At 47.4% G+C, this 15221-nt stretch overlaps 1 pseudogene; it reads right to left on the bottom strand.

Moving 5' to 3' along the window:
• Nucleotides 1-5508: 5508 nt before the first annotated feature.
• On the bottom strand, nucleotides 5509-7743 carry LOC123186417 (uncharacterized; annotated as a pseudogene).
• Between the last annotated feature and the right edge of the window lie 7478 nt (nucleotides 7744-15221).

The following is a 15221-nucleotide window of genomic DNA, read 5'->3' on the forward strand; positions in this document are numbered from 1 at the left end:
CTTCCTCAACCTCTCCCTCTCTCCTTGCTGGATCAAGGCGTGGGAGACATCGTCGAGCTGTACGTGTGTTGAACGCGGAGGTGCCGTCCGTTCGGCACTAGGATCATCGGTGATCTGAATCACGACGAGTACGACTCCATCAACCCCGTTCACTTGAACGCTTCCGCTTAGCGATCTACAAGGGTATGTAGATGCACTCCCCTTTCTACTCGTTGCTGGTCTCTCCATAGATAGATCTTGGTGTTACGTAGGAAAATTTTGAATTCCTGCTACGTTCCCCAACAGAGGCGACATTGGAATGCTCGACCGATGTTCTTCTTCCAGTGAACTCCACAGCGGCGACATTGGACGTTGCCAAAAGCACCTTGTCCGATCATATATGATGGGTGAAAATTGTTTGTCACAGCTGCAACATCTTTGAAGCTTTGAAAATTCAAAACCTTCAATGGGGCTTCGTGTCCTAAAACCTTCACAAGTGCTCAAATCTCCTAGGCCTAGTAATTTTGTAGTATTTGTGAGCATTGAGCAGCATAATGCAGAATTGGTTTATGTCACATATGCATGAGCATAGTACACTGTGTCTTTGGACCTGCAAACCCATATCACAATGGATAAGCATGTGAGCACCAGCATGCCTGCTAAAACCGGCAACAAATTTTCATCATGTTTTCTCTTTCTTCCTGTCTTGAGAGATTCAGATTGATGTTATCAGACAATGTTTGTGGTACAAATTCCAGCAAACTCACAATGATCAAATATTACTATGGGGAAGGTTAATTTGTGTGGTACCTGCAGTAGCCACGCCAACGACAGGGAGGAGCAGCGTGTCGCTGCCAGCAACACTGCCTCCCAACTTCTTGGCGTCGATGAGGTCCCCCAGCCATACCAGGCACCTGGTGGCGTCCTCCTTGGAGCTGTTGCTCAGGTTGGCCCGCCGATCTACAAGCTCCAGCCTCCGCCGCCGCCGTTCTGCAAGCTCCAGCTGCCACCGCCGATCCAGCCGCCCCCGCCGCTCTACATCGAGCAGCCGCGCCACCCCCAGCCACTCGAGCCGCCGCGTTGACCTCCAGCGGCGCCGTTTGACAAGCTCCAGCCACCACCGTTGATCCAGCGGCGCGACAGAAGCTGTCTCCGCCGTGACCAATGGCGGGGCACTACGATGGCGACTGCAAGGGGATGGGAGAGAGTAGCGAGGGTTGCTGGGAGCGGAGGGATGGGGCGCGGCGGCGGAGGGAACCCTAGCGCCGGGCGTCTCTGGTTCTCGTGCGAGAGAGAGCTTCCGTCGAATCGTTTTTTCTTTCACTTAATAGAATAAATTAATGGATATGAAAGCGTAAATTCTCGTGAAGAAGCGTATTGTGACGGTGAACCCACGGAGTCAATCCGTGCTTTATTATTAGGGACTAGCACAAATGCCCGTGGGTTGCAACGGGAGAGAATACTGATGTGTACTCAAATTCAGTAAGAAAATTGCTCGTGCGTTGTAACGGGAATACATTGTTAATTTTTTGTCACGGCAGCAAAATGTGCAAGGAAGAAAACATGCAAGGTTATGCTTGTTTTGATCTCGCCGCGTCCTGGTTGGCACTCTTCTTGCTCTATATCACGTACAACAACCTGACAACACCTGAGATCCTGATAATTTCAAATATTGATAATGACTTTTCAACCTCGATGAACATGTATATACCTAAGTTTAGGCGCAACAAAAATGTACCAAATTGAACCATGCAAGTCATATGTCATCTATAACAATAATCAATTTAAGTCCACCTATGCAAATTCCTTTATCAACCAGAGCAACCAGATAACAGAACATATAAAAATAGGAAGATGCACGTTATTATCTAATTCATTGAGAGGAATTGTACAGCATGGGACTACAGTATAGACACAAAATCAGAAAAAAAAATAATAGAATACATTAGTGAACTGGCGTTTTGTGGTAGCGTAACTTCGGATAGCGGATCTTTGAAGCTCGGCAAGGATCAACGGCAACGGCGGGGGATCGATCACTGGTGACTTAGAAATAGGCCCTATACCTTAAAAAAATATTTTGAGACCCATGAGAGATACTCCTGAACAAAAAAAAACACTCATGAACAAAAATAAAATAAAATTTCGGGATAATTACAATTTTTTTATTGTGAAACTACCAGATGACATCTTACTAAAGGCCATGACCACGCGAGAAGTTCAAGTTTTAGGAATTACCCGAACTCTGGTTTGAGGATGAGAAATAACATGTTGTTTCGCATACTAAGTACAATAATTCTGTTGTGGTGAAATAATTCTCAAGTAAAAAAAAGAACAATAATCCTGTTGTGGTGAAATTAATAATAAAGATATATTGTGCAATTGGGAGGAGATGACGAAGATAACAACACTTTGACAGTGTACATTTTACAGTTTGACTACGTAGGAAAATATCCCTTTGAGCTCTTTGAACTGCCTTCAGAGAAAAATCAAGCTTAGTTGATGTGCTTAACTTTCAGGTTAGTGTGGTTATTACAAATAAGGCAACTACTCCCTCTGTAAATTAATATAAGAGTGTTTAGATAACTAAAATAGTAATCTAAATGCTCTTATATTAATTTACGGAGGGGATACTTAAGTAGGATACTCTTTAATTTTCCCACTATATATAGCCGAATTAATAATGGAAAAGGTTTACTTTCAGCCAGATGATTTCTTACTCCCTTAAACCGGCTCCTATGTGCGGCACGTGTCCCATGAGAGGCCACCCACTGCTCCAATAGCCTTATCTCCTCGCGATCCCTCTTCTCCACTCGTTTTCTCTTTTTTTTTTCCTTTCTTCCTTGTTCGTAACTGCCACAGGAGAGGCCGTCAATCCCATGGCAAGCACCACCAACCACCACAACTGGGAACTGAGAGGCACCGCCACCACCGCCGGATGGATGCTACCCTGCCCCATCAGCCACCCTGCAGCTGCAAATCCCGCCATGCTCGTAGCTGTCATTGATACAAGCTAGAGTGGATGACATCGTCACGAACCACAACAGGACTGTGTCGCGGCATCCATCGGAGGCCGCGTGCTGTCGATAGTGGGCTCTGCATTGAAGCATCCATCAGCGTCGCCGTGTGTTGTCGTTGTTGCATCAGTGCATCCGTCATTGCCGTCACACGCGGCGTCGCAGCATCCATCGGAGCCGCCGCGTGCTGTCGATAGCGGGCACTGCATCGAAGCATCTATTGGCTCCGCCATGTGTTGTCATTCTTAAATCGGTGCATCCCCCATTGCCTTCGCATGCAGCGTCACAGCATCCGCCGGCGCGGATGCCGCCATGGAGCTCGCCATGCACGTTGCTGCAGTGGAGCATTGATGGGGCCGCTGGAGCTACAATGAAGCGTCGTGACGCCGTTGAACGCTCCGTTGGGTTGCAATGAAGCGCAGCCAGAGTTGCATTGAATCGTCGCCGGAGCTGCATTGAAGCACCACGGGTGCATTGAAGCTTCGCCAGGGTTGCATTGAATCGTCGCCGGCGTTGTCGGTGCTGGCATGGGAGCTGGTGTGTGCTGCGAAGAATCCACAGACGGGGTGGGGGTGGCGCAGCTGCAAAGTCACATACATGGAGGCACCAGCGGCGAGGACATGGCCGGCGTCGCTCAGACTTTTCGTAGCATGACTCCCGCTGCGTGGCGAGAGATAGAACAGATAGTGTCTAGGTTCGTGTCTCGTCGGAGCTGTGCTCGTCGGGATTGCAACATCCACTGTTGTGCGGTTGCCGGCGACGGTGCCGCGGCCGAGGCGTTGCTGCTGCAACCTCATTTTGTGCAGAAGGTCACGGGTGTCATCACAGGGCACGTTGTGTGTAGACGCATGAAAAGGGAAGGAAGACTGGCTGCATCGCATGAATTGGACGACCACCCGCGCTTGAATCTTACGGCTGGCTAGCCGGATGATTTCCTAATCATCCGACTGATCCGTAGCAGCTACCATTAATAATAAAATAGTCTTTGCAAAAATGAAAACACAACGGATAGCGATTTGTTGGACGACATCACATGCAAATACATCTTTAGCTGTCTGTTATCTGTTGCTTTGTTTTCCATCTCTACCCGTTGATTCTCGCAGTCGTGTGTATATAAGTTAATGGAATTTGGTGTAAATATGTGATGTGGGATTATTAGTTAGATCGTGTATCCTATTATTTTGAATGAACATGAGATAGCTTAGTTGGTAGTTCCTTTGTGGTTGGGACATGAGGTCGTGAGTTCAATTCCTGCATGAAGCAATTAATTTTTCTTGCCTTAATGCCTGCCGGCCCATGAGTAATCCCGTGGCCCAAATGATGTACGTAAGGTGGGGTGCAACGTTTTTACCTGGGTTACAGGGGACGGCTCATGGCCTATTTCGTTCGCTCGGCCTTTTTTAGATGGACTGTTTCGTTCGCTTTCTCGATGCCGAACGATTTGAATGAAATTGACGTTTTAGTACCACCTCACGTATATGTTTTTAAATTCAAACTAAAAGCGTAATTTTACGGAAAGAAAGCGTATTGTGACGGTGAACCCGCGGAGTCAATCCGTGCTTTATTATTAGGGATAGATAGATACACCTTTAGCTTTAACTGTTATCCATGGAGTCACCCCAATGCCACTACAGGCACCTCCGGAAATTGTACTAGACCCGCATCATAATCTCATTGGTTGCCCAAAGTTTCAATCCAACATAAAGAAACTTATAGCATGAGCAAGATTCAATTGACGACAAAGATAATATGAGGGGATACATCACATAGTTCAATTCCATTAACAAATCTGATCGCAATCAAGATCGGACGCTCACATGACCAGAGGAGAAAGATAGAACACAATGGCGGATGTACACCAAAATTCCTGGGGGGAGGGGGGGGCACAAAATGTGAACATTTGAGGAGGAAAAATACTAATTCTTCTTCCAACTAAACCCTTTTAACTACTCCCGGATCATCATAGGAGCAACAAGGGATGATGGAGAGGTCCATGAAGATCAAAATTTCCCTACGACATGGTGCCGAAACATGGCCAAAACCAAGATCGGCAAGTGGCAGTGGCGAACAAATTAGGGTTCAATTATGCCGGTGTTTTTCAGTAGATATGGAGCCAGGGCGTCGAAATGCGGTGGAGGTGATGCCCACGCCCCGAGCTCACGCGGTCACGCCAACGGTGGCGCGTGGAGGTTGTGCCCCCTCCCGCTCCAGTTGAACCTCTCACCCAGTGGCTCTTCTAGCTTGAAAATTAGCGTCCTATTTTTATTTTCTTTTTTTTGGATTCAAAAATTTTATATCCTGAAAATTCCAAGAAATAACAACTGACTCTACACACTAGATTAATATGTTAGTCCAATAAAAATCAATAAAAATATGCAAAACCCATGTATAAATTATGAATATAGCATGAATACTTCAAAAATTATAGATATATTTGAGGCATATCAGTAGTCGAATGTTGACCCTCAGTGATGAGTGATCAGTAGTAATTTAATTTGTAGTAGTGTGCATAGTTCGTGCAAGACGGACATTATAAAACAAGCACGGCGATTGCTAGCTCAAAGACATGGTTGACTCTACCCTAATTACAAATTGGAAGTGGCAAGAATATTATTTTCGCCAACGCACACCGACAAGTGGAGAATCAACCTAAGCGGGAAACATTTTCCTGACTAGATTAATCAAGGTTCTTTTCCTGACTAGATTTCCATTTTTCGCTTGAGGAAACATTTTTTGGATAAAGGCTCGAGGAAATTAACATGGCCGAGATGAACTCATGTGGTAGTTGGTGGTAAGAAGCGTCCCTCCATAGCCAACCAGACCGTTGATATTAGCGCTTGCACTTGTTGCAGTAATGGTTTTGCGCGGACAACTCGGATGCGCATCGGTAGCAGAAGCTGTATCCACACCTACAATCGGCCGGAGAAAATCAAATTACTACTATAAACCAAGCCGGGGATGAGCTCAAATCATGCATGCATGCATGATGAGATCGAAATTTACAAGGAGAACGATAGATGATGGATTTGTCGTACGTACCTGCATTTGATGTAGTTGCACCCTTCCGATTTCTCCACGAACATCTGGCACTCGGGGCACCGCTGCCAGCCCTCCTTGCCGACGAGACGCCGGAGCAAGAGGTCCTCCCGGCCGCGCTCGTCCGGCCCGAGCTTCTGGAACTCGTCGCACCCCAAGCCGTCGTGCCACGGCACGGCGCACCGGGCGCAGAAAAGCCGGTGGCAGTGCGGGCACTCCGCCTCGCTGTCGGCGAGCAGGAGCGCCGAGCATTCCCGGTACGGGCAGTACATCCTCTTGGCCAGTGTTGCTCTTGGCGCCTACCGCGAGCTCGCACAGCAGCAAGCCCCACTTGTCTAGGAGGTCCGTGGGGATGATGCCGTGGCAGCTCTCCGGCTCGACGGCACCGTCCTCGCAGCCTGGGTGCGGGCATTCGATGCGAGCGACCATGTCGTCAAGCTTCGCGGCGATGTACTGGGCGACGCAGCTCGAGCAGAAGGCGTGGGCGCACGAGTTGACGCGGAACCTGAGGGTACCGGGCACCAGCTCCATGCAGATGGCGCAGTCCAAGAGCTCCCCGTCAACGTCGACCGGCAAATCTCCATTGCCCTTGGGCTTGGGGAGGAGGTCCGCGGGCTGATGCCGCGGAAGCTTTCCGGCTTGGCGGCGGCGTCCTTGCAGTTGTTGAGAAACACAACTCGAGCACAAGTCATGGGCGCACGAGGTGAAGCTGGGCCGTATACATGCACATGGCACCACATGCATGCACTTGGCGCAGTAGAAGCGCTTACCGTCGCCGTCCGCCGGTGAGTCTTCATTGCCCTCGCCATCGCTGTTCAACGAGGCGTCGTCCTTGCAGTCGGGGCATTCGACGGGAAGAGCGACGTCCTGGCGCTGCTTCACAGCGACGTACTTGGCGACGCAGCTCGAGCAGAAGACGTGGTCGTCGCACGAGCCGAAGCGGGATTTGAGGATGATGGGCGCCGTCTCCATGCACATGGGGCAGTAGAAGAGCTCACCGCGGCCGTCGTACGCGTGGTGGCCGTCCACGGGCGAATCCCCATTGCTATCGGCGATCAACATGGGGTCGCGCGGCTGGGGTCGGGGCATCGGGCTCGAGCCACGTTCTCGCCTAGTTTCGCTCGAGTCGACGCTGACTTTGAGGATGTCGGGCACCGTATCCATGTCCATGGTGGTATGTTGGTTGCCATCAACCGGCGGATCTCCCTCGCCGTCGGTGATGAACATGCCGTCGATTCGCGGTGATACTAGAAACGTTTCAGGCCTGAGTGAGTAGAGTGGGCAAGTTTTGAGCTCGACTGTTTCTAGGCAATACAGATACACCCCCACACGCCGCGCGCAGTGGTAGAAAGAATTAATTAACCAGCCGCGCGCGAGAAAGTAAAGAGAACTCACCTCACCACGAACACGAGGACCACCGTTGCCACGGCGAGGACCCAGCAGCACCATGCCTTGGCTCGCCAGCTCAAGCCCGTTTCAGCGGCAGGCGGGGCTAGCGCTGGAGGTGTAGGCGCCTGTGTGTCCGCCGGGACTGCTGTTGTCTTTGACGTCGGCACTGCGCCCAGGCCCAGCTCAATAGGGCCGACGGCGACCGTCTTGGTCAGCTTGGCTTCCCCGTCGGTGACGCTCCTCCGGTAGCAGTAGCGCACCTCTGGCTCTGGCGCTAAGAAGGCCTCGCTCCCGTTCTTGGACATGAAGCCTTCCGCCGGCTGCCCCTCGCCCAAGAGGACGAATAGGAGGAGGAGAAAAGCCGCGGCGGAGGAGGACACGATCCCGGCCGACGGCATCGCGCTTCTTCGAATCCACCGTCGCTGTGCGAGTGCGATTCGTCCGGTCAAGGTCTCTCACCCCGCTCCGCGTACGGCTCAAGCATGCATATCCGCGTACGACTCGCCGCCACGGCAACACCGTCGAAATTTCAGCTCTCGTTCCTCAAATCAGCCGGCCGTCTCCGTCGCCGTTGCGTGGCCTGTTTCCCTTCCTTTTTGCACTTCTTTAATCTACTACTACTAGTAACTGGAATGTTTTGATCCAAACCGGCGACGTTAGTTACAGTATTTTTTGCGTTCAATCTTCGTATGTCTCAAGTCTCAGTCAATGCTCTATTCGTGAGATACTACATTAAGGTCCGTATAATTTTTTTCTTCAGTTTTCTTTCTTTTTTTCATGTTATTATGTCATTTAACTGAGACTTAATTTATCTCAGTCGATAGACCTAGCTACATCTTTTTGCGTTATGGCGGCAGAAAATGGATCAAACGTGAGGTATTTCGGTACGTCAGGAAGACGTGCGCTGCTACCATCGTACTATATCTACGTTTTCTTTTTTGCGAATAATCATATATATCTACGTTGTTGCTAACTGGTTTCGCGGCTATGCGTGGCCGATAGAGGAAAAACATGGCTGGAAGCTGAGCTTAGAGCATTATTAGTAGAACCCTTCAACCCTCAAATCTTTACTAGCGTTTTAAGGGTTCAAAAATGATTTTATGCACTTTTACGTGTTGAAAAACAGGGGCAAAGATTAGAATCCTCAAACCCAATTCTTATAACGGAATATTCCCCATGAACGACGTTGTCGTTGCGCGCGGGAGGTCGACGGGGGCGACTAGCAGCGGCGGTCGCGGGCGTTGACGCGGGAGTTGGGAGAATTTTTTCCTCCCGCGCGAGTATAACCGCCAAATGAGGGTTGAGGTAGGTTTTGCTCCCCAACCCTTAATTTTAAGGATTGGGAGAGGGTTTGAGGGTTGGACCTTTAAATTTTTTTGAGGATTTAAGGGTTAAGGGGTTAGTCTACAGCTTTTTTTCGACGAAAACTGTAAAAAAATAGTTATTTTTAAGGATGTGAGGGTTTAAGGGCTTTACTAGTAATGCTTTTAGCTTGGATCGCACGCGAAAAGGACTGACTAGCAAAGGATATAGAACAGCTACATGTACCTCCACGGAAACGCACACAACACTTCTTTCGCTTTTCCTCGAAACTTCAATCCTCGGCACCCGGTTTTTGCTCAGTGACTATCGCTCGGGGCCCACCCATTCTGAAAATACACATTTCTTACAACCGGAGACGACCATGTTATATGATACAAATATTTAAATATACGATTTTTCTGAGCCAACTATAGTCAGAAACGAATTTATGGGGGAAGAGACCCCCCCCCCCCCAAACGAATGTCTCAACCCTCGATAGCGATCAATTACTCGTTGATTACCCTAAAAAAAGATAATCAACGAACAACTTGTGGTTGGATGGTTACGAGGATAGTGGTATCCCAGCCCATCAAGGTTCAAGTCCTAGTGCTCGCATTTTTTCGGCGATGCGCGTTCAGTGAGAAGAGATGTTTCCGTCGACTACGAGACGCCTACGATAACTTCGTAAATCTTAAGATGATATATCGGCCCAGTCTTCGTAAATCTTAAGATGATATGTCGGCCCAGTCTTTCGGATGTGCTCATAGGGATAGAGTTGCATGTGTCCGTTCATAGAGGTCAATGCATGCACATATATATAAGCGCTTGCATCTGTATTGTGTTAAAAAATATTAATAACCCATTCCATGCTACAATCAAAAAATCAAAAAAGTCACCATAAAAGAAAATTGAGTAGCAGGCCATCGTGGAATGACAAGATGCTTGTTAAGTAACAACTACCGTAGGGTCTAATCCCCGTGACCTAACCCACGCCCGCGTCGCTCCCGCAGCGGCTGGAGCGGAACCCCGCCTGCCGCTGTCGTCACCCCTTTCCCGCGCCTGTTTCCCCCTCGCCACCGCCAGAGGATGCCAACGGGCTAAGCCCTCCAGGCGGACGGCGGTGGTGGAGAGCTCCCTCACGCGCCCGCAAGCTCTTCTTGGTGGGGGGGAAGCTCTTCCTCCTGATCTGCGTGCCGCATCTCTCCCAGAGGAGGGACAGTGTTGAGGACGATGTTGAAGATGGTGTCGAGGAGGCCGAGGCAGAAGCCGCCGGTGGCGAGGGAGCGGGCGAGTCCCCGCATGGTCGCAAAGGGTAGCCGGTCGAACGCCTCCTCGTAGAAGCCGGCGATGAGGCTATGGACGGCCGGTTGCAAGTCTTCTTGGGGCGCATCATCGGCGCTGCTGTAGCTGTTATCTAGGGGCGAGATCAGGCCCCTCTGAGAGCCGCCGGAAGTGGATCGGAACGACATCGGCTAATCTCGGTTGACGAACATGCACAAAGACACAGCGGGACTGGTCCTCTTTTGTGGTAGCGGAAGGCGTTGGTTCTAGACAAGATCGATTTGTTATCGTGATCGATCAATTCTCGAAATAGGCTTTCGCCCTGCTATATAGATATTGCATCCACTGATACATTTGTGAGTTCAATGCTGGGGCAAACAATACAAGCACACCCAAAAAAAATAAAAGAGAAAGAAAAAAGAAACTATTGTCAACAGAGTCGGATCGACGAAAACGATGATGACCCGCAACCGCTGCGCCCTCCAGAGAATTTCCACCACGCTCCTAGCACTTCAGACTGCCGCATACCAAGCAACAGCTTCAGGAAGGAACTCGACGATGACGACTCTGCTGCCCGGACTAGTCCTAGGTTTCCGCCGATACGCGGAGGGGCGTGGGGAAGGGGAGTAGCATACTTAGCAATGTTGCTAGAAAGAAGTAGAAGGTTTTCTTTTTAGATTTTTTTTTTGAGTTGAAGGTTTTCTTTTTCTTTTTAGATTTTTTTTTGAGAAAGTCTTTTTCTTTTTAGATGAGTAGAATTTGTTTTTTTAGGGCCAAAAGCGCAAAAGGGGGTAGAATTCGGATAGGGTGAGAGAAAATAAGTTGGGGTCTCGTCCTTTAGGCCCGGCGTTTCTTGGGCCAGCCCTACTGGGCTCGTGGCGTGCTGAGCTTGAGGCGGAGTCGGAGCAGGAGAACACATGATGCTCAGAATCCCTCAAAAACAAAAAAACATGATGCTCAAAAAAAAAAAAAAGCAGGAGAACACATTATTCGATCTCTATCCCCCGTAGGACCAGGCAGCGGCGGCGGCGATTATACTCGCAGACGGCAAGCCTGAATCCCCCAAACAAACCAGAGAGCGAGAGGATTTGGACATCCCTCATCTGCGAAGGAGATGGAGGGCGTCTCCGAGGAGCAGCAGTCTGAGTTCTTGAACGTGGTAAAGGAGATCATGTCCCTGCAGAGGGAGCGCAGGGACCTGCTCGCCGCCCTCACCCCCGGGGTCTCCGTCTGGAAGCGGCGAGGGCTAGGAGAAGAAATAACTCTAGTCCGGAGGCTCGCTGGAAAGGATTACACGGCGCCCGTCCAGGTCCAGGTTCCGGAGATGGAGACGGAAGAATCGGCTTCGACAGAGGAACAACTCGGGAGGTACTTCGATTCTATATTGCAGGATACGGAGGACCTGAGCCACCGTATGCTGTCTATGGCGTATGCTGTGGTCAAACCCGACTCTCCTCGTACACGGCCGGTGAGCTGGTTAACTCGACGTCTGGATTAATGCACGCCTGCAAGGAGTTGTACGAAGACACCCACGATAATGAGCAGGCGGAGGAGGAGCAGAAGAACACATTCTTGGATCTCCACGACAAGTTCCTGAGAGAACCCTTGAGTTACGAGAACGAGCTGGCGTTAGTAGTTACCAGGGAGGAGGAGGAGTTCTACGAGAAGGTGGTGGAGACGCTGAAGAAAAGGGCGGAGGAGGTGCGTCAGCACAACATGTTGAAGTGGAAGCGATGGGAGGAGAAGGAGAAGGAGAGGGAGAGGGAGAGGTACTACACGGAGAAGAAGATGGGGAGTGGGAAGGACAAGGAGATTGAGTTGAGGTGGAAGAAGAAGAGGGAGAAGGAGCAGGAGGAGAGGGAGAAGAAGGACAAGGAGGAGGATGAGAGGGAGAAGAAGGAGATGGCCACAATGGAGTATCTCAAGAAGCGGATGGAGGTGAGCGAGGAATTCTTCGCGGATCATCGTGACGGTTGGGAAACTGGATGGGGCAGCAAGAGTGTAAGGTACGGCGACTTCCGAGACAAAAGTAAGCAAAACATGCATCTTTTGATTTGTTTAACTTTAATCTCTTTGATTGTCTAGAAATTCTAGCATATCACTAGCATAGAACTCAAATTTGTAGGAGTATTTTTTTATTACCACTGGCTGTTTTTGTTTCTCTCGAGCTGGTTGTTGCGCTCTGTTATTTGGGTGCTCATTAATATAAATGATTATGTCTTTTATATGGCCCCCGGTTTAGGGAATGTTCTGAGTAAGCCTTGTTTGTTAGTCATTTTGGTCCAAATCTAACTGCAAATTCTCATGTTGAGGCCTTTCTGTCAGTTTAGAGAAACAAGAGTTATGTCATTCAACACTTGCTTTGCAGCTTCCTACATGATGTGGATTTTGTTATGCTAGGCTCTTTTTTCATGCGTCAGAACACTTGGTAGTTGATTTAATTTCTTATAGTTGCGACGTATAGAGTTTACTTTAAGCACTAATTTCTATTGTATATGTTGACTAATACTTTTCCCCTGTGAGGCCTAATGTATGTTTGTATGTATGTTGGGGGTCACAGTATTCCCTCCAATGCTACAATATGATTTGATTTATATAGTGATGTATTCTTTTGTTCTTAACTTGGTAGGAAACATGTGTTCTGTTTCCCGTTGACTCCTACAGAAATTGCAGTCCTCATGTTCATGAATTAAACTTTTCATTTTCTTGAATGTCAGGTTGTAGAGTCAAAAAATGCATAACAGTTGCAGTCAAAATGCATATGGCCAAATTTTTTAGAAGTTGCTTTTCTGTCTTGAGAAGTGCATATGAGTTTCAGTTTTTAGAGCTTTTTTATTGCTGTTCAAATGATAAGGAGTTTCAGCCTGCTGTCATTATATTCTTTTGGTTCAATAAATCCACTTTAAGTTCATGTGTTCACTTCAAGATCTTACAGTGTTGTCTGAACTTTATTATAGTTCAAATGTTCACGAATTACATTCTGTAGGCAGTTGTAATTTTTGGTCAAACTGTAAGTGCAAAGTGATCCCTCTACTTCTGAACTTTTCTACTAGTATAGAGAAACATCAGTTATAGGCTTATAGCATTAAGGGCTTGTTTTGTAGCTTGGTATTCATTAGTGTTTGTACATGGATTACTGTGCTTCTTAAGCTATTTTAATTTTTACCTGTCTAGTTTTTACAGTGTTGAGTAAATGTGTTTTCCGTGGTATTGTTATTCTCAACACATCACAAGTGACATGTTGTAAGGGCTCGTATCTTTTTTGCTTCATGGTTCAGGGTAGAATTTATTTTCAGTATAGGTTCACAAGCATGACTTGCCATTTACCTTTTTTTTATAGTGATCATTTCTATAAGTTTTTTTTCTACATGTAGTTCTGCTTTATAGGGTCGTGTAATTTCTGGTGCTTTTTCTTTCTTGTATTTGTTTCATGATCATTTATGAAGTTTAAAATTTCTTTGCTTCTACCTGTAAGCACTTTTATCATTCACTGTTATACTTAAACACTTTTTACGGTTACAATGTTCATGATTTACAGTGTGGAGTATTCATATTTTTGCTTCAAATATTAGTGCAATTTGTCGCGTTGCTAGCTGAACTATGGAATGTACTTGTGGGACTCCATTAATTAAGCTTGGTAGAAAACTGGTTCAAAACAGGGGCGGGCCTACGTTCACGCAGCTGGTGTCACAGGACACCGGGTAGAAATTGCGCTTACGTGTATAGTACTTCGTATTTGAGGCTTGGACACCGGTAAAAAATAAATCTGGACACCGGTTGGAGCGAGCTCAGGCGCGGCCCATCTAGTTGAATGCCCATCCGATTGTCGATCGTCTCGAGGGAGCAAAGAAAACAAGATAACGATCGATTGGATCCTACCGCTCACATACGTGCGTATCCTGCGCCAGTTCGGTTGGTGCCTGCTCGTCTCCTTCCGTCGCGCCGCCGCCCCTCGCCCCCTGAGCAATCGCCACTCATCAGTCGCCCTCCCCTGCGCTCGTCCGCTGGCAGGTGCAGATTGCTAAATAATCAAAGGAAATACTATGACTCTCGGCAAGGTCGCCAATTTCTCTGAAACATATGTACATATCCCAATTTTCTCTAATTCTTTACCTAGATTGCATGGCTGGTGTTTTCAAATTCAACGGTATTCCAACACAGATATGAATTCTGTGATTTGATAAATTTTCCTTAGTGATTCACATCTATTTGGAACCTTCGATTATTTGTCGACCGCGCGGCAGCATTAAGACACAATGTCAAGTAAGCTTAAATTCACAACCATACAGTTCGATCAGCAAGCTTTATTGTTGTTTCTGTCTACAAACACAAATAGTGTAACTCCTTGTGCACTTGTGATAACATAATAATCAGCGAATTACGAGGGAATTCATGTTGCCTGATCATATTTGTTCCTATTGTTTGGAGATCTTATGTTTTATTGTTTAATTTTACACAATCAACAAGAATTTCAAGGGAACACTTCATATTGATAATTATTTTTTTACTATTGGACATTTTAAGCTATTGAATGGGTTACTTTTGTGTATATTATTGCTTACTATCCATCATTTATGGCGTACATGTGGACCCCGGGAAGTTTTTGTTCTAGGTCCGCCCCTGGTTCAAAATGTGTCAAAAGCAAACCTACTATAACTTTTTGCAGGGCTGTTAGTCGAGAGTCGCCACACACAAGCAAAAACAAGGGGCACATACACACAAGCAAAAACAAGGGACACATACGTACATGTTATTGGTTGTAAAATTCGAATCAAGTTGTAGCAGATCACTAGCTTCCGTTCTCCTTGTATAAGTAAAAGGAATATACTTTGCTTAATTTGGTTGTTCAATATTATATTTCTGACAGTGTGCACTCGCCTTTACTTTTTACTGCAGCCACATTGAGCCCTATGCATTTTACGCACTACACACCCAATACCATCCGATCCTCTTGTGATGTCACTGGGAGCACCTTGCAGATCTACTCCATGCAAATTCTTGAACTGAAAAAAGGATTGAACTGGCCACTAAAACTGTACGGAGTGGTCGCTGCTCGAGACAGCGTGGATCGCAACCGCAACATTGTCTCCTCTCGGTCAAGTCTTAACTCTCAAGAAACTCAATGAAAATGTAAGTATTGTATTCAGTTTTCTCTTCGTTTTCCATTGTTTCTTCTTTGTGCTTTTGTAGTCTATATTGCAATTAAGTAAGCAGTTTTTG

Source organism: Triticum aestivum, chromosome 2A, assembly GCF_018294505.1.
Source record: "Triticum aestivum cultivar Chinese Spring chromosome 2A, IWGSC CS RefSeq v2.1, whole genome shotgun sequence".
Taxonomy (NCBI): domain Eukaryota; kingdom Viridiplantae; phylum Streptophyta; class Magnoliopsida; order Poales; family Poaceae; genus Triticum; species Triticum aestivum.